General features: G+C 38.8%; 1 long non-coding RNA gene across 1 annotated transcript; it reads left to right on the forward strand.

The window, feature by feature from the left end:
- Window positions 1-1,123: 1,123 nt before the first annotated feature.
- LOC130459431 (uncharacterized) lies at window positions 1,124-23,924 on the forward strand. Its single transcript, XR_008918823.1, has 3 exons — window positions 1,124-1,460; window positions 1,619-1,684; window positions 23,409-23,924. It is a non-coding gene; the product is annotated as an uncharacterized lncRNA (long non-coding RNA).

The following is a 23,924-nucleotide window of genomic DNA, read 5'->3' on the forward strand; positions in this document are numbered from 1 at the left end:
TAAATTTTTACATGACATTTTATTTTCTTTGGACTATTTTGAAAAAAGTAATGACAATTATAGCATTAAAACATGAAAAACATGTTGACGTACATTATATATATATATATATATATATATATATATATATATATATATATATATATATATATATATATATATATATTTTGTTGTTTAATAATTTGAAGCACTTAGTTCCACTAGAAAACAAATCACAAATTCTTATTTACATGGGGTGTACGATAAATATTGTACACTAAAGTTAAAGTTGACGTAAAATGCTTAAAAGTTATCCTTATACATATAAAAGTTATCTACTTATTATTAATAAAAAAATTCATTTTAATAAAAAACATTTCTTCAAAATCACTAATAATGTATAAAATTAATCATTTAACACTTTAAAACATTTATTTATTAACTTCTTTTTAATAATATAAAAGTTAGAGAAAAATGAGTAAAAGTTAAAGAAAATTAGGTAAAAGTTATATTGGTGCACAATAAATTTATTGTACACCTTGTGCATGCAAGACCTTTTGAAAACAAATTATACAAATGGTAAAATGATCTAATTGAAAAATTACTTAGCATGATAAATGACGTAGTGTGTCTTTGTAATTGACGAACCTCATGGATGTTTTCACTTTACGAAATACATGTATTTTGGTCAAATATTGAGCTCGAGAAAAATCTAAAATCTTAAGTATTAAATGTAGCAACCGGGGCATCGCCCGGGCCACACACTAGTTCTTAATTATTAGGAGTTGATGAAGTTACGAATTACGTAGGATTATTATTTTTATTGGGTATCCATATTCTAATACAATGAGTAGGTTTAACTAGGTAATAATTATAATGGTAATAACACCAAGTTACTAATGGACCCCAACTAGATAATTTAACAAGTCTCACAACATAAATAAAATGTGAGGGAAATAATGAAACTCATAGATATTGGCATTAATGCATACATTAGCTTTCGCTGCAAAATCGTCTAAATTTATATTAAAAGTTGGCCTTGTTTGTCCTGAACTTCCTTTTATGAATTGTAGAAGGTACTGGTGTAGTCCCCAAATTGAATCTGAGGGTTGAGAGTTTAAGGCTTACTGTCACCAGGTAGATGTAAGAGTTACCCTTTTGCCTAAGTTGTTGGTGGGGGATAAAGTACATTCATAAATACACATGCACACCCTAGCAGGCACATTGCGCCAGACAACACAATGTTTTGAAAGTAGTCTCAAATTGTTAATTGGATGTTATATTTCTGACACTTCTTCTTGCTTTTCATCATAGGATCATGAGTCCATCTCCATTTTGCTAAGAAATCATGATCAAATGGAATGGTGGAGGCCTCTCTGGTAAAAGGGGAGCCTGAAATTGACACATAGAAAGTTGAACTTGGAAGCAGAAAGCTCTCCGACTTGGATTCTGAAACAAGGTCCATTGTGGAGAAGATGATGGTGAGACTTGTCTTATACTTTCTTTCGATGCTTCTGAAATTTATATTGGTGTCCGTAAAATCTAGGAGTTGAAGTGGTTCCTTGCATGTAATGTGAAGGATTTCATTCTACAACGGTATTGTTAGATGATAGTGATGAATTATGTTTCTGTCATGTAGTTTGACCAAAGGCAGAAATGGGCTTGCCAACAAGTGATGACTTGCATGAAGAATTTTATGTCTGAGGTAATCACTTCGCTTGCAGGTGCTTATACTTCTACTTTTCTTCATTGTGATAAGTGTAGACACCTACTTTTGTCCCCATTCCCGAAAGGGAAGGTTCGATGATGAAAACATAAATCTCCATTTGACAACGCATCTCCTATAAAATAACGAATCTCAATTCCCCTTTTCATTTCACCTGAAACCTGCTAAAAATAGTAACTGCCGTAATGGGCAGCTGTTAAAAGTGGCAAGTCATAAAAGATAGAAACCTGTCAGAATTAGGTGTTGCATTCCAACATAAATCTAAATGAGATAGAAAACTGCGAGAATCCTATTCCTAATATGATTCGGAAATAAGAGTTACGTATTAATTAAAATCCTAACGAGCCTAGAGTTCGTAACGGGCCTAGACGCATTCCGTCATGAAATTGATACGCACTAAAAGACTCGATTAAGTCTCAAACACTCCGGATTCTAGGAATCCGAATCTGACAAAGAAACGGCCCAAACAGCAATTTTAACGCCCAGCCCTGGGCGCTGAAATTGCCTGGATCCTATTTTCAACGCCAAGAGCTGGGCGCCGAAATCTTTGATGCCCAGAGCAGGGCGCTGAAAATACCTGGGACGTGTTTTTTCCTACTTCCTCGAGGATTAGGGCTCTGCAATTCTATCTTTCCACAAACTCTTCCCTATAAATACAGCCCCAAATTCGACGTGAAAAGGACACACAATTATATTCTGAGTATTGACTCTAAAACCCTAAGCCTAAGCCTCACGCTGCGAAATTGTTCACGCGTTCTGTCGCAATCGATCCATAAATCGAACAGAACGTATCATGTCCCATAATTTGAGATTCGTTAAATAAAAAGGAGAAATAGCAAAGTCAAAGTGGTTAGTTTTCTGAGAACCGTGACGCACCTCTCAAGGGTGCGTCGTAATGTGTCCCTTTTAGATGATTTAATTGCTTTCCTCGCCCTTTTTATGAACTGTTAAACTAACTAAATCTGATTGTTCTATCACGCCTAACAAATATAATATTTTTGGGATATTGGATTATCATGCTAGGTCCCTTAATGCTATTTAAATCAGATAATCGCGATCGATCTAGTATTATATGTTGCATATTGCTAAAATCAACTCAGATTAGTTTAACAGTTAACGCATGTCCCTTCAATTATTTATGCTGAGCTAGTAAGGATATCCTGCCTCTGGAGTTATCGACGAGCGAAATACTCCTCTCGGTAGTTACAGTCCTCCGAACCCTCATTCTCTACCTTGTGGGTGTATGTTGAGAGATACCCACACCAGGGATCACAAGGGAACCTACGACCGTCGTGGTCAAACATAATTGCACTCCCTTTATGTCACGATAACCGGGTTTTGTCAGTTTTTTTCATTGTTGTTAAAAACTGAATGGCGACTCCTATATTACTAGTCAATTGGGTGTAAACTCATAGGAAATCCAATTACACTTGATTGAATAAAAAAGAAGCGTCACACGCACGAGGGACGAGGTCATGCATTAGCCTCGTGCTTTTTCGACCCCCTCACAGTGACGACTCCACTGGGGATAGTGAAGGAAATACTCGTGCTTGTAGGTAATCAAAATAGCCGAAGGGTGAAACGATCCTACCCCGCGTTTATTTCCCAATCAAGTTGGGACGACCTGAAAATCAGCATATTAATGTGAACGGGCAGAACAGCATAACGAATCTCGGCTCCCTCGGGAGTTGGGACTAAGGATACCTTTTTTCGCCAATAGGGGGGTGCATACGCCGCGCATGTTTCCCACTCGGTACTTGTGCAGGTAGTACACCTATCCCGAACCCAATCGCTCGCTCATTAGGTCCCTCTCGCCTGCATGCCCCCTTGGCTTGCACTTGCGGGTTGGCCTCTTGGGCGAAATTCGTCTGTTGAAGACACTACCGCGACCGGGGCATGTGTTGGATCTACGATAGAAGCGGTACCAAGCCAGGCGCAAATACTACCCATAGAAGCCTATCATAAACTACGTGACATATTTAATTTTCAAATCCATGTTTGTAATGTAGTTATGTGTAGCGAACTATGTGACTATGTTATGATTGTGCGTACGAATAATGCTAGACAAATAATGCTAGAAAACCAACGACCTTAAAAATTGCCCAAACATTCATGAACCAATTGGCCAAAGAGTTATACCAAAATACGTGTTCCGCAAGCCCGAACGATCGCCACAAAAATAAGCGATGCTCGGGATGGCCGTAACGAGTCCCACAAACGCTGCACAACGCGTAAAGGACGTTATAAGGCAAGCACGCAAAATTAAAGTCGCAAAAACAAAAGAAGACGCCAACAGAAAACGTGAACCAGCCAGGGACGCATTTTCAACGCCCCTGGCTTGGCGCCAGAATTTCTCACGCCCTACGCTGGGCGCTGAAGTTGCTGCCTGGCCTTTTGGTCAGGCACAGCAGCCTCGGTGCCCGCGCATAAAAAAATATACGTAGCAAAAAAAAACTTTTCGAAAAAAATTACTGCGAGGGCGTATGAAAAGGCAGTCAATTCTAAAAGCGACTTGTAAAAAATAAAATAACTCTTTGTGTCGTTGTTAGGCCTCCTATGACGACAATGTTCGGTTCCAAAACCGAACAGGCTAATTAAATGACCTTGAATGACACGTGGGCAAAGTATTCAAAAAATGATGTTCGAATAAAGTTTTCAAAGAAAAAAAAAATAATGTTCAAATGAAAAATAAGTAAATCCGAGTCTAGACTAGGCTATGCCGAAGTACAATCTAAATCCTAAGTCTTAGTTGTCTTATCTATAGAATCGGTCCTAATGCTTGGTGTCGTTCTGCAAGTCAAAAGGTTAAACCATATTGAGTCTCCCTTCCTAACATTTAAATCAATAAGCACCCATATGTAATTGTCATCCCTTGCTAAGAGTCTACGGCCTCCATGCTCTCTCACCAATAAAAAGAACATATTATATAATTCAAGTATTTGCAAAATGGAAACGGTCACATTCTGGAAATCATTCCCCCATAGTCGCACAACCCCCAAAATGAACCTAAGGTGTTAATACCATTGGCAAAGAAAAAATTAATGGCCCCAAGGCTTATAATCACATTGGGTCACGACTATCATAGTCCTCTCGAGCCACTCGCTCCTTGAAGTGCTCCTACGTACGGACTAAAAGATTTTCCATGAATACGACATGACGAACCATGAAAATACCCAAATCGGTATGCCATAAGGCTACCATTGGGGTAAAGCAATACACACTAAGAGAGAAGCTGCACTAATGATTCTAGTCTTGCAAAAATAAAAATTCGATCTCCCCAACTAACTACCTTGCCAACATTAAAGCAAAATGGCGCATGACAAATGAACACCCAAGGGTTAAAATCTAAAGTGTCAACCAACGAAAGTTATGGTCAAATTAGCCTAAGTCTGAGAGTCGCTTGGTCAAGTATTATAGGCTTACGCCATGTCATTATTTTGAGTCTAGGCCACCTCCTTGTATTCATACACGGGTTATAATCAGAAAGATTAATGAAAGTTTGAGTCTAAATCACAACTTCCAATTAAATCCCAGAAACTGGAATCTGAAAAGAAGCAAAAAATTATTTTCGATGTAATTCTTTCGTTAAAATTCAATAAGGTAAAAATAACATTTTGAATCTACGCTATTTGCACACTTTAAGAAACGACTAAATACGCTTGCAAAGTAAGACAATTTAAAAGGTCCACTATAGGCCTACCAAACGAGGCTCACTCAGTCTCGCCTCGTGACTCAAAGACCACAACCATCTACCTTTTAGCCCAAATAAAAAAAAATTGAAGGATTTATGTTGGGGAGAAATCCCAAGCAAAAAGAAAAAAATAGAAAGAGAAAAGGGAGAGCGAAAAGAGCAAGCCATGAAATACTTAAAAAGAAAGAGAAAAGGGAGAGCGAAAAGAGCGAGCCATGAAATACTTAGCCCGTACCTCCCAAAGTGCGAAATTTACCCAAGTAAACGAAGGAAAAGAACTGAGTCAACCAATCCAAATCATAAAATTCTACGATGTCTACCCTTTCCAATCCTTATGCTCTTAGACGCCTTCGCTCTGGGGTCCCTGTTCAGCTCATTTAACCCATCCATGTTCTCATTGCCATAACCCAAGAAACCATTACCTCAACTCTTGTTTTTGAACTTGTTATCAACCGCAAACCACGCACAGCCATTGACACGTGCGTCATGCCCATCATTTCCAAAGTCCAAACCTGCTCTTACACCACCATTAGCATAATGACCATATAACTTGTTTGGATACGTCCTGTTGATATACCCTTGAGTCGTCCCTATGCTACTCATTGGCCTTGATTGATGTAAACTCGTGACACTAGCCTGAGGCCGTAAAATGTGAATCCTAGTAGATGTAATCCTTATGCTTAACCAATACCTACACAAATTACCCTATCTCAGTCAACCCATCTTTCAAGCCGTCTTGAGTCACAAATAAAAAAAAAAGACAAATGAAAAGTACATTCTACGCTTAACGTAAAAAAAAAAAAAAAAATAATAAAAGAGAAACTTTGCAAAGCGCCTTTAAAAGTTAGTCTAAAAAGAATAAGAAGCATTTAGCGCACCAAAAAATATCCGCCCAGAAATAATTTTCAGTGCCCACAGCTGGGCGCTGAAATCTTTAACGCCCCAGTCTGGGCGCTGAATATCTATGCTCGCCAAATTTTGTCCAGAAGTGCTCGTCATTTTATCCGCACATGCACGGAAAAATAACGAACACTTGGAGGGGTACAACACGTATTCAGACATACGTACCACCAAAAAAAATACATGTACTCAAAAAAAATATATAAAACAAATTACAAATTTTTGGCTTACGGCAAGGCAGCAGATTAAAATAATAATAAACTTCACTTATTCCACCGTTTCAAATAATATGTTTCCACCTCAGAACGTACTTATTTAAAATCGGCATTCTAAGAAACCATTTTCTAGGCTAAGAACTACGCAAGACCTGATTCCAAATTAAATCTATTTAAGGCGGATACGTAGGCAATCCATGATTCGGTCCAACCAATTTGCAAAAATGTTAGAGCCTATAGAATAACAAGAATAAGAAATAGAGTCCCTTATTGAAATTTAATTACTTGCAACCCAAGTCGAAAGAAAAATTTAAGTCAAAGGAAGAATCCAAGTCATCAAGATGCCAAAATGAGCACACATCGAAAAATAATAAGGGCACGTACCCTTGCCAGAAGGAGCACTCACACTCCTAGGCACTTAGCCAAGACTCAAAAGATCGCTTTGCCTCAATTGAATGGGGGCTAGCGCAAGCGTCCATGACCTCTAAAGTACTCGACTTGACCCTCCCTAAAGCGAACTAACTCACTTAAAGACTTTCTTTCACCACTAGACATAGTCGCTCACTTAAAGACCTTCTTTCACCACTAGACACAGTCATGATCGCCAACAAGTAGTAAGGGCAGTAAGCTTGCAATAAAGAGGATTGTTCTACGACATTGCCCCATCGTTCCTTCGAACTCAGGGCACCCGTTCATGGTAATTCAAATGCTTGTGAATCCCCTTTGAAAAAAAAAACAGACATTGTCAATAGGACTTGGCACTTAACCAAGGCTCACCCTACTCAGACATATGACACGGGCATCTAAAATCGAAATCTAAAAGTATCATTAATGGGAAGGCATAATAGCAATTGGGGGCTAAAAATTGAAATGAAAGAGCTAGGGAAAGAACTAAGTATACCTTGACCTTTTGTGCAGACATACACCAAGTAAATCTAAGTCGATTTGAAAACGGTTTATATTCTCGCAATTCTGGAAAAGGTGGGCCTAAAAGCCTAAAGCATATGCCAAACGGGCACAAGTAATATCATTGACGCCTGCACCCTGGCTTCCAGCAAATCCTTAGACAGCATTCCAAAAATCGTAACAGTATTTTTGATTCACTCATGTAATCCTGTGCGAACCCTTCTATAAGTCAATTTACTTAGGACACCTCGGATTGTACACAGTAGGATTCGGATTTTAAATAATTTTCAAATAATTTTCAAAGACTTCCTCGAACATAATAAAGTGTCGTTGGTTTAATCTAAGTATGCGTTTATCCCGATGTTGCAAGTGAGTCAAAAAGATTTCTAAATATGATTATGGGTAAAGAATGTTAGGTTATGATACATATGACATTACATAGATCATGCGGAAACAACCATTAACCCAGGACAACATATTATTTACACATAATCATATAGCATAATTTAGATGCATACTCTTTGTTGCGTGCCCTCCCTAGCTGCGCCCGAACCGAACAAGAACAAGTCTTTAGGACTCCAAGTGTCGTCCCTCCGTAGATAGTCCACAGCACGTCCGGATCCGCCTTAAGATTGACCAACTAGAATCGCCCTTAAGGTACTAGAAAATTTCGGCAATTTGAGCAAGATGTGTGTTTGAATTTTCTCTCAAAAACTCACTTTGAATACTTTGAAAACTCGTTATAAATTGTGAGCCCTAGCCTCATATTTATAGGGGTATGGAAAGGGAATCGAAATCCTATTCAGATACAAATTAATTAAACCTAGAATCCTACAAGAACTCTAATTTAATTAATTTATCAAATAGAATTAGGAATTTAATCATTAACCGAACTCTGCATGTTTTAGGAAACGTGCACGAACACAAACACTTGCACACACACACGCACGGCAGCCACGATGGGCCCCCATGCGTGCGCGCGAGCAGCAGCCCACGCAGCGCCCGCGCGCGCTGCGCGCTGCGCAGCCTGCTGGGCCTGGCCTTGCGCTGGGCCTGGCGTGGCTGTTTTGTGCGGCGCGCTTGGCTTGCTGGGCGATGGCCTGGCTTCGTGCTGGGCCTCGTCCGGCAGGCCTCGTCCGATGCTTATTCGTACGATGCGCTTTCGATTAAATTTTCCGATTCCGGAATTCATTTCCGATACGAACAATATTTAATATTTCCGATTCCGGAATTAATTTCCGTTTCGAACAAATATTTAATATTTCCGTTTCCGGAATTATTTTCCGATTCCGGTAATATTTCCGATTCTGACAATATTTCCGTTTCCGACAATATTTCCGATTCTGGTAATATTTCCATTTCCGATAATATTTTCCGATACGTACCATGTTTCCGTTTCCGGCAACATCTACGACTTGGATAATATTTATATTTCCGATACGATCCATATTTCCTTTTCCGGTAATATCATCGTTTCCGGAGTATTCATTTCTTGCCTGTGACGATCTCAGCTCCCACTGAAACCAAGATCCGTCGGTTCCGAATATCCATAGATAGAGTATTTAATGCCATTAAATACTTGATCCGTTTACGTACTATTTGTGTGACCCTACGGGTTCAGTCAAGAGTAAGCTGTGGATTAATATCATTAATTCCACTTGAACTGAAGCGGTCTCTAGCTAGGCATTCAGCTCACTTGATCTCACTGAATTATTAACTTGTTAATTAATACTGAACCGCATTTATTAGACTTATCATAGAATGCATACTTGGACCAAGGGCATTATTTCCTTCAGTCTCCCACTTGTCCTTAGGGACAAGTGTGCATTTCCTAATTCCTTTGTCGCTCGATGCTTGCTCTTGAACATAAGGTAAGAGTTGTCATCCTTATTACGTCCAGAGGTGTTCCTCGGTTTCAGAGTTCAACTGATCAAATAAACAGATAATCATAGCCTATGATTCATCCGAGCACGGCCATGCATTTCACAGTTTCTAGCTCTCCGAGTGGCCTTGTACAACTTTTAAGCATCTCATCCCGATTTATGGGAGGACAATCCCAATCTTGCGATCTTGAGATTAGACTTCGTTTGATAGGTGATTACCTGAGCGTTGCCTTTATAGCCTCCTTTTACGGTGCGACGGTTGGTCAACGTCAAAGCAACCAGTTCTCAAACAAGTAATCTCAAATCACTCAGGTATTGAGGATTTAGTGTCTAATAATTTAATGAAATTTACTTATGACAGATTTTCATCTCTTACAGTAAAGTTTCATAGGTCTTGTCCGATACTAGTCTTCCCAAAGTAAGTATCTATGCAAATGATTATGACATTGCCATGTCCACATAGTTCAAGAAACAGAACTACTAGTCATCTTGCATTCTAATCGTCTAACGTTTTCTATGCGTCCAATTTTATAGAAAACTCCGATTAGGGACCATTTTCAACCTTTGACATTCAAGTTCACTTGATAGACATTTCTTAGTCACAGGACTGGTCCTGACAGTCTATCTTGAATATATCGTCAAATTTGAAGGGACTCATCATTTAATACTAAACCAAGATTAAATGGAATATGAAAATACATTTCATATATGATAAATGTTCAACCCCAATGTTTTATAACCATGGGCCTCAAACCCATCTTCTAAAACAATTCATGGAATTCAAAGCTATGCTTGATTTCCAGTGCTACAACGTGAGTGTTGCTTCTCACTTGTTGCATAGGTTTAGTTATCATGCTTTGCCAATCTTAACATCCTTTTCATCGAATGTTCTTTGAGATATGATGATAAGATCTTTTCGAGTTTGTTTATTATGTGATCTAGTCTTTCTTACTTCGATGGTGGTTTTACTCATTTTGCAATGAAGAACCATCAAGTTAGCAGACGTTTTTCTTGCTTCAAGAGTGGTTCTACGCATTTTTCAATGAAGAACCATCAAGCCAGCAGATAGGTGATCTACCCAAGTTCAGTGAAGAACTTTAAACAACCCTGTTTTATTGCTTCTTAGGCAATAATTACTTTTACTTCAACTGTTTAGGTTGCTAGTGATGCTTTGTTTGGATTTACTTATCCAAGCAGTTCACAGATATGTGGAAGACTTTCCATCTGTATCTTAGAACATAGAAATTAATATTTAATTTCCCACGCAACACCTCATGGTCTCCAATCCATGTTGCCATTTCAAAACACGATGCTCTATAGCTCGTCCTTGCCAATGGTTAACTCCAAAGGGGTCTTGCTTGATCCTTTGCCAGTGTTTCTGCGTGTAGCATCAATATTTAGCATATCTTTATTTCCTTGAATCAAGAACTATTCCTATGTACCTTTTTCAAGTACCATAAGTATTCTTGATCTCAATCTAGTTGATCTTCACTTAGATCAATAGAGATTGGTATATGTTCGTCATGCCTAAAGTCATACGATACGTTTTTGGCGATCCTCATATTATATCATACATGATAAATTCTTTTGCAGAATAATTCCCAATTGAATTCTATTCATGTAACTTTAGCTCATCTAGTTTCAGTAGATACTAAATCTAGCTAAATTCTTTGACATATAATATAGGTTAAGAATCTTATTTAGATCCTTTGATGTTTAACTTAGTAAATGCTTATACATAGTTCAAACATCCTTTACTTAGATTTATTCACATGGGTCGAATATCTCCAATGGAGACTTTCGTGTTTGATTTAGTAAATGCCATTTACTTAATCCAAAACAATATCATAAGATCTTTGTGAATAGATCTTAATACCCAGTATGTACTAAGTTTCGCCTTGGTCCGTCATTGATGAATAATCTCAAATCTAAGTCATTAGCATTTGAATGTTATTTCACAATAGAGAGATATGTGTGTGATACACATAGGACCAAATAAGTTTTAAGTACTCCCACTAAACTTCTTATACATCTATAAGAATCATGTATATTTTATGAAACTAAAATGCTTATTAGCTTCACTTAAAATACAGTTCCCATTCCCAATTGCTTGCTTAAATCTGTACTTAGATTTTATAAGCTAGCTTTCCTTTTCAAGCATTTATTTGGATCCACAAATTCTATGACATACCATGTACATATTATATTCCATCATTTGATTGAGGAATACGTTTTGTCATCCAATTGCCAATATGCAATCATTGCTTGAATTATAGACTTAAGCATTACGATTTTGCATGAGGTTTCAACACAATCCATGCCATGAATTTGCTTGTAACCTTTAGCAACTAATCTAGCTTTGTGTGTGAACACAATTCCATGTTTGATGAATTTAATCCTTAAAACAAACTTGCAACCAATAGGTGTGAACCTATTCTTGCAAATCAACAAAATTTCAATTTTTTCATCAAAACATTGAGTATGTTTTATGGCCTCTAACCATTTAAAACATTTGAGTCTATATATGGCCTCTAACCATTTTAGGGAATCTGGGTTTCGTCATAGCTTTCTTACAAGTCACAAACTCATTAATCTACATGATAATAGTTTGACTGCAAGTTGTAGGTTTCTTCACTATCTAATGGAAGAATCGCATAGCTTCAATGACCTGAACTCCATGTTTCTTCACTATCTAATAGAAGAATCTCATAGTTCCAGTGACTTGAACTCTATGCCTACTAGGGTATAGAACATCAAACAATAGAATATCAATAGCTATTTGAAAGTCCTTTGAATATTCTGTTCTCCTTGAAGCACTTGTAAAGTCTTTTAAGAGATGTCTATTCTTTAAAGCCACTTGTAAAGTCCTTATAGAATAAGTTCGGATTTTCTGAAGCACTTCGAAAAGCCTCCGGAATGTCCGTTTATGTTTGTTGTTTTCCTCGAAGACTTTCGAGGTCTATTTTCTCCCACTTGTCATTTTGGAAACGAATCTCCAAAAGGACATTATTTCGAGCAAACAAACATTATGTTCTCAAAAATTCGTGGTAGAAACAATACCCTTGTGTCTCATTTGAATAAATCATAATGAAACATATATCTAGACTTGGGCCTTAGTTTGTTGAATAACAAACACTAAGCTCCCACTGAGTTTAGCAACTTTCTAGATATGAAAAGTTATTCTGAAATTACTTTTCAATAGCTTTGACGAATTTGGTTTAGTTTGGTGGTAGTTGAGCATTTTGTTTTAGAAATTATAGGAAAAGTCTTTATGATCCATCATTGATCGAATCAAGTACTAATTGACTTCGATTATTCCAACTAAGATATGCCATATCTTATGGACCTAGATTGTGAAATTACAACACACAATCATTGATGATCATATTTGGTCTCAAGTAATCATCAACATGATCTAACCTAGATCTTTATGATTTCTTGCCAAGTGGATTTTATATTTCTGAATCTTTGAACTAGCCAAACAGATTCAACTTATATCACTTTTGAGTAAATAAACCTATATTCACTCATATCCATGTGAAATAATAAAGTCATAAAATCTTTCTTTAGCTTTGAACTCTATTGTCTAGGCGTTCTAACAATAGTTCATATCTTTTGTTACTTTCAACAAGTAAGACTAGTTGTCTTAAAATGATCTAGAAATCAATCAACTTTCAAAAGTCCATCAAAATAGAGCTTTTGAATGTTAACTTGTTGATATGGTCTAAGCAACAATGCCAAAGATTAGTGGAACTCAAATCAAGGGGTTGATTTGAACCTAGTAAAGTTCTTTAAAGAGTTGTTTGTTTTTAATCAAGCATATTGACTCAACCTGTAATTGACCATTTCATTCAAATAAACAAACAAACATTGTTTTTGTTTTTCTTGAATGTGAGTCTTTCTGTGTTTGAAAACAGAAATTTAGGTATGTTGATTATGGAACAAAATAGCCATTAAGTTCCACCCTTTGAAAGGACTTAAAACAAACTAGATGACCCTACAACTAATGTAGCATTGCCATGCTTCATTTCCCACTTGTAGGTCATTAGTGTATCCTAGCTTCCATTGTTTGAGTTATTACCGAAGTAAGAAACTCAAGCGGCATATGATACCAAGGAAGTTTGATTGCTAGGTCACTTCTCTTTAAACATAAATTTATAGGTAGAAACGGAATCGTAAATTCCTTTCATTTGTTCCTCGTTTTCCTATTTCTTGTACCCTTTCTTATAATCTTAAGAATTGAATTCTTTAGTGTTGACTTTTATACTTTGTTAGACATGTCTAATGTCACCAACAAGGTTCTTTACCATTTTAATTTATGTTGAATATTTTGTTTCAACTAGATGATCTTACCAGAAGCTTCTAAAGTTCTCTAAGCATCGATTTATTCGAATGTCTAGGGACTAGACTCATTCGAGAATTAAATGGACAAAGATATTAGGTTGTTAACCATTGGTAAAGCTGAGCGTATTAAACTCAATGCTTTATGATCTCAAAACTACAGTGTATTTTGAATTCACAATCACCAATCGGTTTGCCATTCGATTTTGATTCTCGAAAACAACCATAAAAGTCGATATAAGAAACGTACATTTTAAATTGCTCATTTTCTCTCATTTCCGTGAATCGTTCTTGGATTCACTACCAATCGAGGAAATTTACTGTTACCTTTCTAAAAGGATTTACTGCAGTGCAAGATATTTAATTATAAACAATAATTAAAACATACATTGAAGCATGCAAAGTCTAAACATTTATCATGAATAATAACTTGAAATTAAAGCAACCATGCAATTCAAACAAGTTATTAGCATTTTATTCGATTTTATTGTTCCGGCAGGTGTGAATAAAATGATTCCAAGATCCTAAAATCATTGAAGAATTAAGCACAGTTTGTCGACTTAATTCTAAAACATCTTAGGTAAGCAAAAACCTTTTGCTAATAGTCTAGAAACTATTCTTGGTTGATAGGTACGTCTAAGAACTTATTAGGTAAACCTATCGATTTTGCCACGACATAAAAGGACTCCTTACTTATATCGTTGAGTTTCACCAAAACTAACATGTACTCACAATTATTTGTGTACCTTGCCCCTTTAGGACCAATAAGTAACACCTCGCTGAGCGAAAACTATTACTAGATTGATGTAAAGGATATCCAAGCAAGTGTATATTTTGGCATGGCACCTTATAACTCAATTTTTAAGTTTGGAACTTAAGGCTCTTACTATGTTGGTTAGATTTTAAGTGAACTAAAATCCTTAATCATGCAACATAATCAAGCTTTTGATCTCATGCATTTTAAGACATATTTAAAAGCAATAAATAACTTAAAACATGCATAAGATATTTGTGATCTAGTATGGCCCGACTTCATCTTGAAGCTTTGACTTCAAAGTCCGTCTTGAAAATCTCCGTGGCAGGCACCATTTTCTTCAAATAGGATAAGCTATAACTAATTACAACTATTTGATGGTACGCAGACCATATTTTAATTGAAAAACAACTTTGGTACTTTAGACCAATTACATTCAAATTAATGGTACGCAGACCATATTTTCTATCCTATTTGGGCCATACTAGTCACTTCATAACCTGCAAAACAGTACATATACAATATATACCATTCACCCATTCATTATCATGAATGGCCCACATAGCTGGTTAGTAAAACACATTATGCATCACGTAAACATTTGCAGCAATTAATCAAGGGCACCAATAATCTACCAATTATTCAGTCCTTATTTATTCTAATCAAGTTGTTTTAACCTTAAGGATTTGTAGACCTAATCAAGAGTTCATGACTAAAATACGCTCCCACTTAAACCAATAAATTCATATGCTTTACTAATTTTAAACATAAAAATGTATTTCTAGTCTAACCGGAAACATACAAATTTAATTAAAATTTAAAGCTCATATAAATTTATAATTGAATCCAAAAAGTTTAATTTAATTTCAGTCGTATTTAAATTAATTCATGATTTTAATTTTAGTAAAATAATTAGAATAAATAACATTTATTATAATTACAATATTCAAAATTAAAATCCAAGAAAATAATTTAAATTATTAATTTTAAAATTAATTAAAATTACTTGAACTGGAATTTTCAAATTAAACATTCAAAACGATCTTTAATCGTAACGCAAACACCCTACGCGTTGCACGCCCATGGGCCTCACGCACACAGCCATTGCTGGCCATGTGCGCGCAGCCCATGCGCTCGTCGCATAGCTGCTGCATCCCCATCGCAAGCCTCCGCACGCATTGGTGCTCGCTGCGCGCGCCAGCGCTCATCGCACGCGAGCTATCGCTCGCAGTGCGCGCGCGACATCGCTCGCTGGGCGCGCGACATCGCTCGCTGGGCGCGCGACATCGCTCGCTGGGCGCGCGACATCGCTCGCTGGGCGCGCGAGCCATCGCTCGCTGGGCGCGCGACATCGCTCGCTGGGCGCGCGACATCGCTCGCTGGGCGCGCGACATCGCTCGCTGGGCGCGCGAGCCATCGCTCGCTGGGCGCGCGAGCCATCGCTCGCTGGGCGCGCGACATCGCTCGCTGTGCGCGCGAGCAATGCTGGGCGCAGCGCTCGTGGCACGCGAGCTTGCGCTCGTTGCGCGCGAGCCTGCGCGCTCTTGTGCGAGGCAGCGCGCGTTGTGGCGCAGCTCGCTTGCTGCCCACACGCGACTGCCTTGGCTCGCCCTTCGCCCATGCCCATTCGTCCATTGCTCGTGGCACACGACACAAGGCAGGGCTGCTGCCTTGTGCTCGTGCACTACGCCCTTGCTCATTGCATTCGTGCCGCACGGGCGACGAGCTCCCTTGCTCGTCGTCGCATGCCCGCATTATACAACACCCCTTAAGGGTAACACGAAGCGTCCATTGCTTTGTGCGTGCAAGTTATATGAACGAATCGCATAAAAAATTTAAAATTTATAAAATTAATGACAAATTAATAAATAATATTAATTTCATAATTTTAGGGCGAAAAATCGAAAATTTATTATCCAATTGATTTCCGATTGTTATGGATTCAAGTCTAGGTCATAAAAATTTAAAATTTATCATAAATTTACAATTTTTATGGTGGTTTTTAATCATAGGTTTCTAATTAAATTACAATTAATTATGAAAATCAAATTAATTCTAAATTATTCTAATTTTCAACAAATTAATCATAATTACAAATTAGATTGCATAATTAACAAGACTAGGCATTTAAACTTGTTAAACATATGCAGTAGGTCAATCAAAAATTTAAGATTTATCAACAAAAATCGCAAATATTTATTTTTAACATCTTAAATTTACGAAATTTTGCATTCGAAAAACTAAAACCTTCGAAAAGTCATAGTTAGGCTTCGAATTTGAGAATTCTGGGTTCGGCAGAAAAATACTTTTTTTGTCAAAATTTTAGAATGCCTTTTACATGCGGAATTGACACAAAAAACACTCAATTCGGATGAGTAACGAAGAAACTACCGAAAAACTGCGTACGTATAATTAAATAAACGCAATTTGCAATTAATTAACAATTACGAAAATTAATCACCCCTTTTAATTCTTGCAAATTTGTAATATTTAACCATGTTCATGCAATTTAGATTATGAAAATAATAAGGGGCTCGTGATACCACTGTTAGGTTATGATACATATGACATTACATAGATCATGCGGAAACAACCATTAACCCAGGACAACATATTATTTACACATAATCATATAGCATAATTTAGATGCATACTCTTTGTTGCGTGCCCTCCCTAGCTGCGCCCGAACCGAACAAGAACAAGTCTTTAGGACTCCAAGTGTCGTCCCTCCGTAGATAGTCCACAGCACGTCCGGATCCGCCTTAAGATTGACCAACTAGAATCGCCCTTAAGGTACTAGAAAATTTCGGCAATTTGAGCAAGATGTGTGTTTGAATTTTCTCTCAAAAACTCACTTTGAATACTTTGAAAACTCGTTATAAATTGTGAGCCCTAGCCTCATATTTATAGGGGTATGGAAAGGGAATCGAAATCCTATTCAGATACAAATTAATTAAACCTAGAATCCTACAAGAACTCTAATTTAATTAATTTATCAAATAGAATTAGGAATTTAATCATTAACCGAACTCTGCATGTTTTAGGAAACGTGCACGAACACAAACACTTGCACACACACACGCACGGCAGCCACGATGGGCCCCCATGCGTGCGCGCGAGCAGCAGCCCACGCAGCGCCCGCGCGCGCTGCGCGCTGCGCAGCCTGCTGGGCCTGGCCTTGCGCTGGGCCTGGCGTGGCTGTTTTGTGCGGCGCGCTTGGCTTGCTGGGCGATGGCCTGGCTTCGTGCTGGGCCTCGTCCGGCAGGCCTCGCCGATGCTTATTCGTACGATGCGCTTCCGATTAAATTTTCCGATTCCGGAATTCATTTCCGATACGAACAATATTTAATATTTCCGATTCCGGAATTAATTTCCGTTTCGAACAAATATTTAATATTTCCGTTTCCGGAATTATTTTCCGATTCCGGTAATATTTCCGATTCTGACAATATTTCCGTTTCCGGCAATATTTCCGATTCTGGTAATATTTCCATTTCCGATAATATTTTCCGATACGTACCATGTTTCCGTTTCCGGCAACATCTACGACTTGGATAATATTTATATTTCCGATACGATCCATATTTCCTTTTCCGGTAATATCATCGTTTCCGGAGTATTCATTTCTTGCCTGTGACGATCTCAGCTCCCACTGAAACCAAGATCCGTCGGTTCCGAATATCCATAGATAGAGTATTTAATGCCATTAAATACTTGATCCGTTTACGTACTATTTGTGTGACCCTACGGGTTCAGTCAAGAGTAAGCTGTGGATTAATATCATTAATTCCACTTGAACTGAAGCGGTCTCTAGCTAGGCATTCAGCTCACTTGATCTCACTGAATTATTAACTTGTTAATTAATACTGAACCGCATTTATTAGACTTATCATAGAATGCATACTTGGACCAAGGGCATTATTTCCTTCAAAGAAAGGCACCTAGCTTTTGGCCAAGGCATACTACAACATGTGACTACCTTGACCATGGCAATATCGCACAATACGACATTTACAAGAGAAGTAGCAAAATCACTACTCGAACATACCTCGCACTAAACGAGTCTGGTTCAAACTATTCATGATCCGTGTCACCATGAATGCATAAAAACGTATGCAAGGCATTATAGCACCAAGCCAATCCCGTAGCTACAGTTGGGGGCTTGAGAAAAACACTCTAAGAATGCTCGAAATGACGATTTTATCGCAAATTCTCGACGCTAATGCTATACATACATCATAGGGGCACAATCCTAAGCTTTAATCGTGTAAAAGAACCTTAGAATGGCTACAACCCTTCCCAAATTCTAAGAACCACTTAGAATATATAAAGTCACCCCACTAACAAGGGTAACTGAAAATCGCGAGTCACCAAAACTCCGATCAAACTACTGCACCTAACGCTCGTCCTATAAGCGCCCGTTACACAGTCTACGTCGTTCCAAAGCAAAAGCGAAAGAAAAATCAAGGATAAGAACTGTCAAAATATACCCAGAGATAATTTTCAACGCCCAGAGCTGGGGGCCGATATCTTTAACGCCCCAGCCTGGGCGCTGAATCTTTCTGCTAGCCAAGTTTTGCCCAGGTATAAAAAATAAAAAATAAACATCTATGAATACTCGCATTGAACGAAGTAAGGCGTGATAAAGTACTCCAATGCAAAAAATAATAATGATATCCCAACACTTGGAGGAATGTTCTAAGACACGTCGTTAGGCCACACAAGCCTACGTTGCACCATAAGTTCAACCATCCCACATTACAAGTCTAAAAAAGTAAGGCACATTGCACTAATGCAAGAACGACCAAGAGTAAGAGGCAAAGACTACTTATGGCCCAAATGCAAGCCACGCGACTTCTACATTAAGGATTAAAGGTAGCAAAACATTACCTACCACGGAAGGGATAGCTCGCACCTACACGAGCGAAACCCCAAGGCATCTTTCTCGAAAGAACCTAAAAAAATCGTACGCCAAAAGGAAGCATCCCAACATGCATACTTGGGGGCTCCAAGCTACGAAACAACCATAGCAAAATAAAAATCTCGAAGCAAATTTTTGAACAATCAAAAGGGCACGATGTTTGAGCCCACCTCGTAAATGGGCCTGAACCCTATCAAGCTTCTAAGCAAACTATTCAAAATCAGTCAGTGCTCAAAAAAAATGATTCAAGCAAACTGATTAATGGACTGCACACAACGGCCATTCTATGAACGCTCGTTCGCACATACATATCATCATTCTAAGTATCGAACATTCACGAACGCGTTCAAAAGGGAAAATATACAACAACAAGAGTGGTCAAAGTCTTACGCCTCAAGGTATGTTCCTCGGGCCATATAGACTCGCCCAACTATCGCAATAATTGTACGCCTTAAGAGCAACAGTTCCTTAAAATAATCGCCCCAAAGCGACAGGCACCGTAGTTCACCAATCAGCTACGGCTTCTCGAGAAAATCATCACGTTCTAAAATAAAGAAAAAAACAAAAGAAAAAGAATACATAGAACTTCCAAGTGAAATAAACGAACGAACAAGAGGCCAACTGTGTCATCAAGAAACCTCGCCAGAAAGTATTTTCAGCGCCCAGCGCTGGGCGCCGAAATCTCTAACGCCCAGGCATGGGCGCCGAAAATGATCCCAGACCCAAAAAGGGCCCCTGACTTCTATAGGGCCCTGTTGTATCCGTTCGACTCGAAAATTGCCGATTTCTTTACTAAAAGTCGCACCTCACGGCTTTGTTAAGAGTAGCACACCACTACAAAGATCGCTCGCACTTACGAGCACGATCCCAAAACACGATCAAGGACATTACAAAATGCGTATCCCCAAGGAACCTCTTTTACAAGAAATGACCGTCAAGCACGAACGCTTGGGGGCTCGAAAGAAAATATATATTTCAAAAAATAAGTATGCAAAGTTAAAACAATATTCCCAGACTACACTGTACAAAGTCCCGTGTTTGGATAATCTCAAAAGAGAAAGAACCGGTTTACGACCTCAAGACAAAGGTCGCCGTTGATACTTATACATGGTCCCCCAATCAAGGACCCAGGTAATGGCAAAATTGAGCCATAAAGACTAGCTCAAAACCATGAAAGAAGATGACCACAAGACAATGGACCGTCTAAGCACGTTGTCAACCCACATTCAGGTTGCAACTAAATCCGAGCATCCCTCGAAAGAATTCGCTCCTACAAGAATGAATAAAAAGAAATTCTCAAAAGAAATCACAAAGAACAAAAGAAATAGGAACTTGCCCATCTTCAGTTGGCAAGATCGCGTCACAAACCACTCGAGTTCCCAAATCGAAAAAACGAATTCAGGGATGTCCACCCTTAGCGGACAGGGCTCGCCCACCTTCAGCAGGCGGGGTCTGTGTCACTAGCCACGCAGGTCCTCAGTTTTCCAAAAATGAAGTTTTCAAAATTCAAAATGAAACAGGCTCGCCATCTTTAGCCGGCGGGGTCTACGTCACAAGCCGCGTAGGTCATTATTTTCAAATTTCAAAAACAAGATTCGTCCACTTTTTCGGACGGGGCGTCCACCCTTAGCGGACAGGCTCGCCATCTTTAGCCGGCGGGGTGTACGTCACAAGCCGCGTAGGTCCTTATTTTCAAATTTCAAAAACAAGATTCGTCCACTTTTTCGGACGGGGCGTCCACCCTTAGCGGACAGGCTCGCCATCTTTAGCCGGCGGGGTCTACGTCACAAGCCGCGTAGGTCCTTATTTTCAAATATTCAAAAACAAGATTCGTCCACTTTTTCGGACGGGGCGTCCACCCTTAGCGGACAGGCTCGCCATCTTTAGGCCGGCTGGGTCTACGTCACAAGTCGCGTAGGTCCTTATTCGCTGCAGCGATAACTTTTTCTGGTTTTCCCTTTTCCAAAAATTAAAAGGATTGGTTTTCCGTTTTTTCCAAAAAGAGCGATGTGCTGGATTTTCCTTCGTTTTACGTCCCATAAAAACAAGGGGGTTTTCTTGTTTAACTAGCCCTGAAAATGAGAATCATAAAAAAAAATTTACCTCGTGATTTGGCTTGGCCAGGCCCAATTACACTTTATAGCTTTGATTTCGAAAACATCTGTAGCTACTCCCAATGACAAAGTGAGGGAGTTTCTACGCCTCTTTAGATACTTCCAATGACAAAGTGAGGGAGTTTCTATACTATCCGTTGACAAATCCCAATGACACGTGAGGGATATGTCGACACTTCAAGTGATGACCCTTAAGTCAAATGTTATCACTCGGGGGCTCGTGAGACCCTCGCCAAAACAGGTCACCATGGCTTGTGCGACGCACTCCGTCTAATACTTTGACCATCGTCTTACTCCAAGACTCAGTCAAAGTGGGGGCTAACTGTAGACACCTACTTTTGTCCCCATTCCCGAAAGGGAAGGTTCGATGATGAAAACATAAATCTCCACTTGACAACGCATCTCCTATAAAATAACGAATCTCAATTCCCCTTTTCATTTCACCCGAAACCTGCTATTTATGGAAACCTGCTAAAAATAGTAACTGTCGTAATGGGCAGCTGTTAAAAGTGGCAAGTCATAAAAGATAGAAACCTGTCAGAATTAGGTGTTGCATTCCAACATAAATCCTAAATGAGATAGAAAACTGCGAGAATCCTATTCCTAATATGATTCGGAAATAAGAGTTACGTATTAATTAAAATCCTAACGAGCCTAGAGTTCGTAACGGGCCCAGACGCATTCCGTCATGAAATTGATACGCACTAAAAGACTCGATTAAGTCTCAAACACTCCGGATTCTAGGAATCCGAATCTGACAAAGAAACGGCCCAAACAGCAAGTTCAACGCCCAGCCCTGGGCGCTGAAATTGCCTGGATCCTATTTTCAACGCCCAGAGCTGGGCGCCGAAATCTTTGACGCCCAGAGCTGGGCGCTGAAAATACCTGGGACGTGTTTTTTCCTAATTCCTCGAGGATTAGGGCTCTGCAATTCTATCTTTCCACAAACTCTTCCCTATAAATACAGCCCCAAATTCGACGTGAAAAGGACACACAATTATATTCTGAGTATTGACTCTAAACCCCTAAGCCTAAGCCTCACGCTGCGAAATTGTTCACGCGTTCTGTCGCAATCGATCCATAAATCGAACAGAACGTATCATGTCCCATAATTTGAGATTCGTTAAATAAAAAGGAGAAATAGCAAAGTCAAAGTGGTTAGTTTTCTGAGAACCGTGACGCACCTCTCAAGGGTGCGTCGTAATGTGTCCCTTTTAGATGATTTAATTGCTTTCCTCCCTTTTTATGAACTGTTAAACTAACTAAATCTTATTGTTCTATCACGCCTAACAAATATAATATTTTTGGGAAATTGGATTATCATGCTAGGTCCCTTAATGCTATTTAAATCAGATAATCGCGATCGATCTAGTATTATATGTTGCATATTGCTAAAATCAACTCAGATTAGTTTAACAGTTAACGCATGTCCCTTCAATTATTTATGCTGAGCTAGTAAGGATATCCTGCCTCTGGAGTTATCGACGAGCGAAGTACTCCTCTCGGTAGTTACAGTCCCCCGAACCCTCAATCTCTACCTTGCGGGTGTATGTTGAGAGATCCCCACACCAGGGATCACAAGGGAACCTACGGTCGTCGTGGTCAAACATCATTGCACTCCCTTTATGTCACGATAACCGGGTTTTGTCAGTTTTTCTCATTGTTGTTAAAAACTGAATGGCGACTCCTATATTACTAGTCAATTGGGTGTAAACTCACAAGAAATCCAATTACACTTGATTGAATAAAAAAGAAGCGTCACACCCACGAGGGACGAGGTCATGCATTAGCCTCGTGCTTTTTCGACCCCCTCACAATAAGTGATGGAATGTTCATACTTATTGACCAATCTGGCTGCGGTTTCTGATTATATATCCATTTAACTACATAAAGCTCTTATGGTCAGGTGATTATGGAGTGCATGAATTGATATACAATGAGGTTAAACTTGATTAAAATTTGTTCTTCCCCTCTTTAGGTGCCAGGTTCCAGAAGCTTCAGAGGCTTCCAACAAAAATTTGCCTGCTGCTGCTATGGATCCAACCAATAATTTTGATGCAGTGGCTTTTGCATATGAAAACAAAGGAAGATCATTGCAAGGTGTTGTGGAGCAGGTTCGTGATGGTAGCACAGTGCGAGTCTACTTGCTACCTGAGTTTCAACATGTTCAGTTTTTTGTGGCTGGAATCCAAGTACATAAGCCAGCAAACAAGTCTGATATTATTGGTTTGCTTGATAGAGGATACTTGTGCAAAACAAGTTGCAAGCATCTCAATAGAAAAAGGAGCGTTTTAGAAGCTTGTCTGCTATATGCAAATACGACTTTATCACGACATTTCTCATTTATCATCTTTATTGCATTAACCAAAACATCATAATTGTCCGTCTTTTGCCGATATTTTTTACCATATGATTTTTTATACCTTGGGGGACCGTGCGCGCTAGCGCACTGTCCAACAACTAGTAATCACAAAAAAGCAGAGAGAGTATAGTT

This window comes from Spinacia oleracea, chromosome 4 (genome assembly GCF_020520425.1).
Source record: "Spinacia oleracea cultivar Varoflay chromosome 4, BTI_SOV_V1, whole genome shotgun sequence".
NCBI lineage: Eukaryota > Viridiplantae > Streptophyta > Magnoliopsida > Caryophyllales > Amaranthaceae > Spinacia > Spinacia oleracea.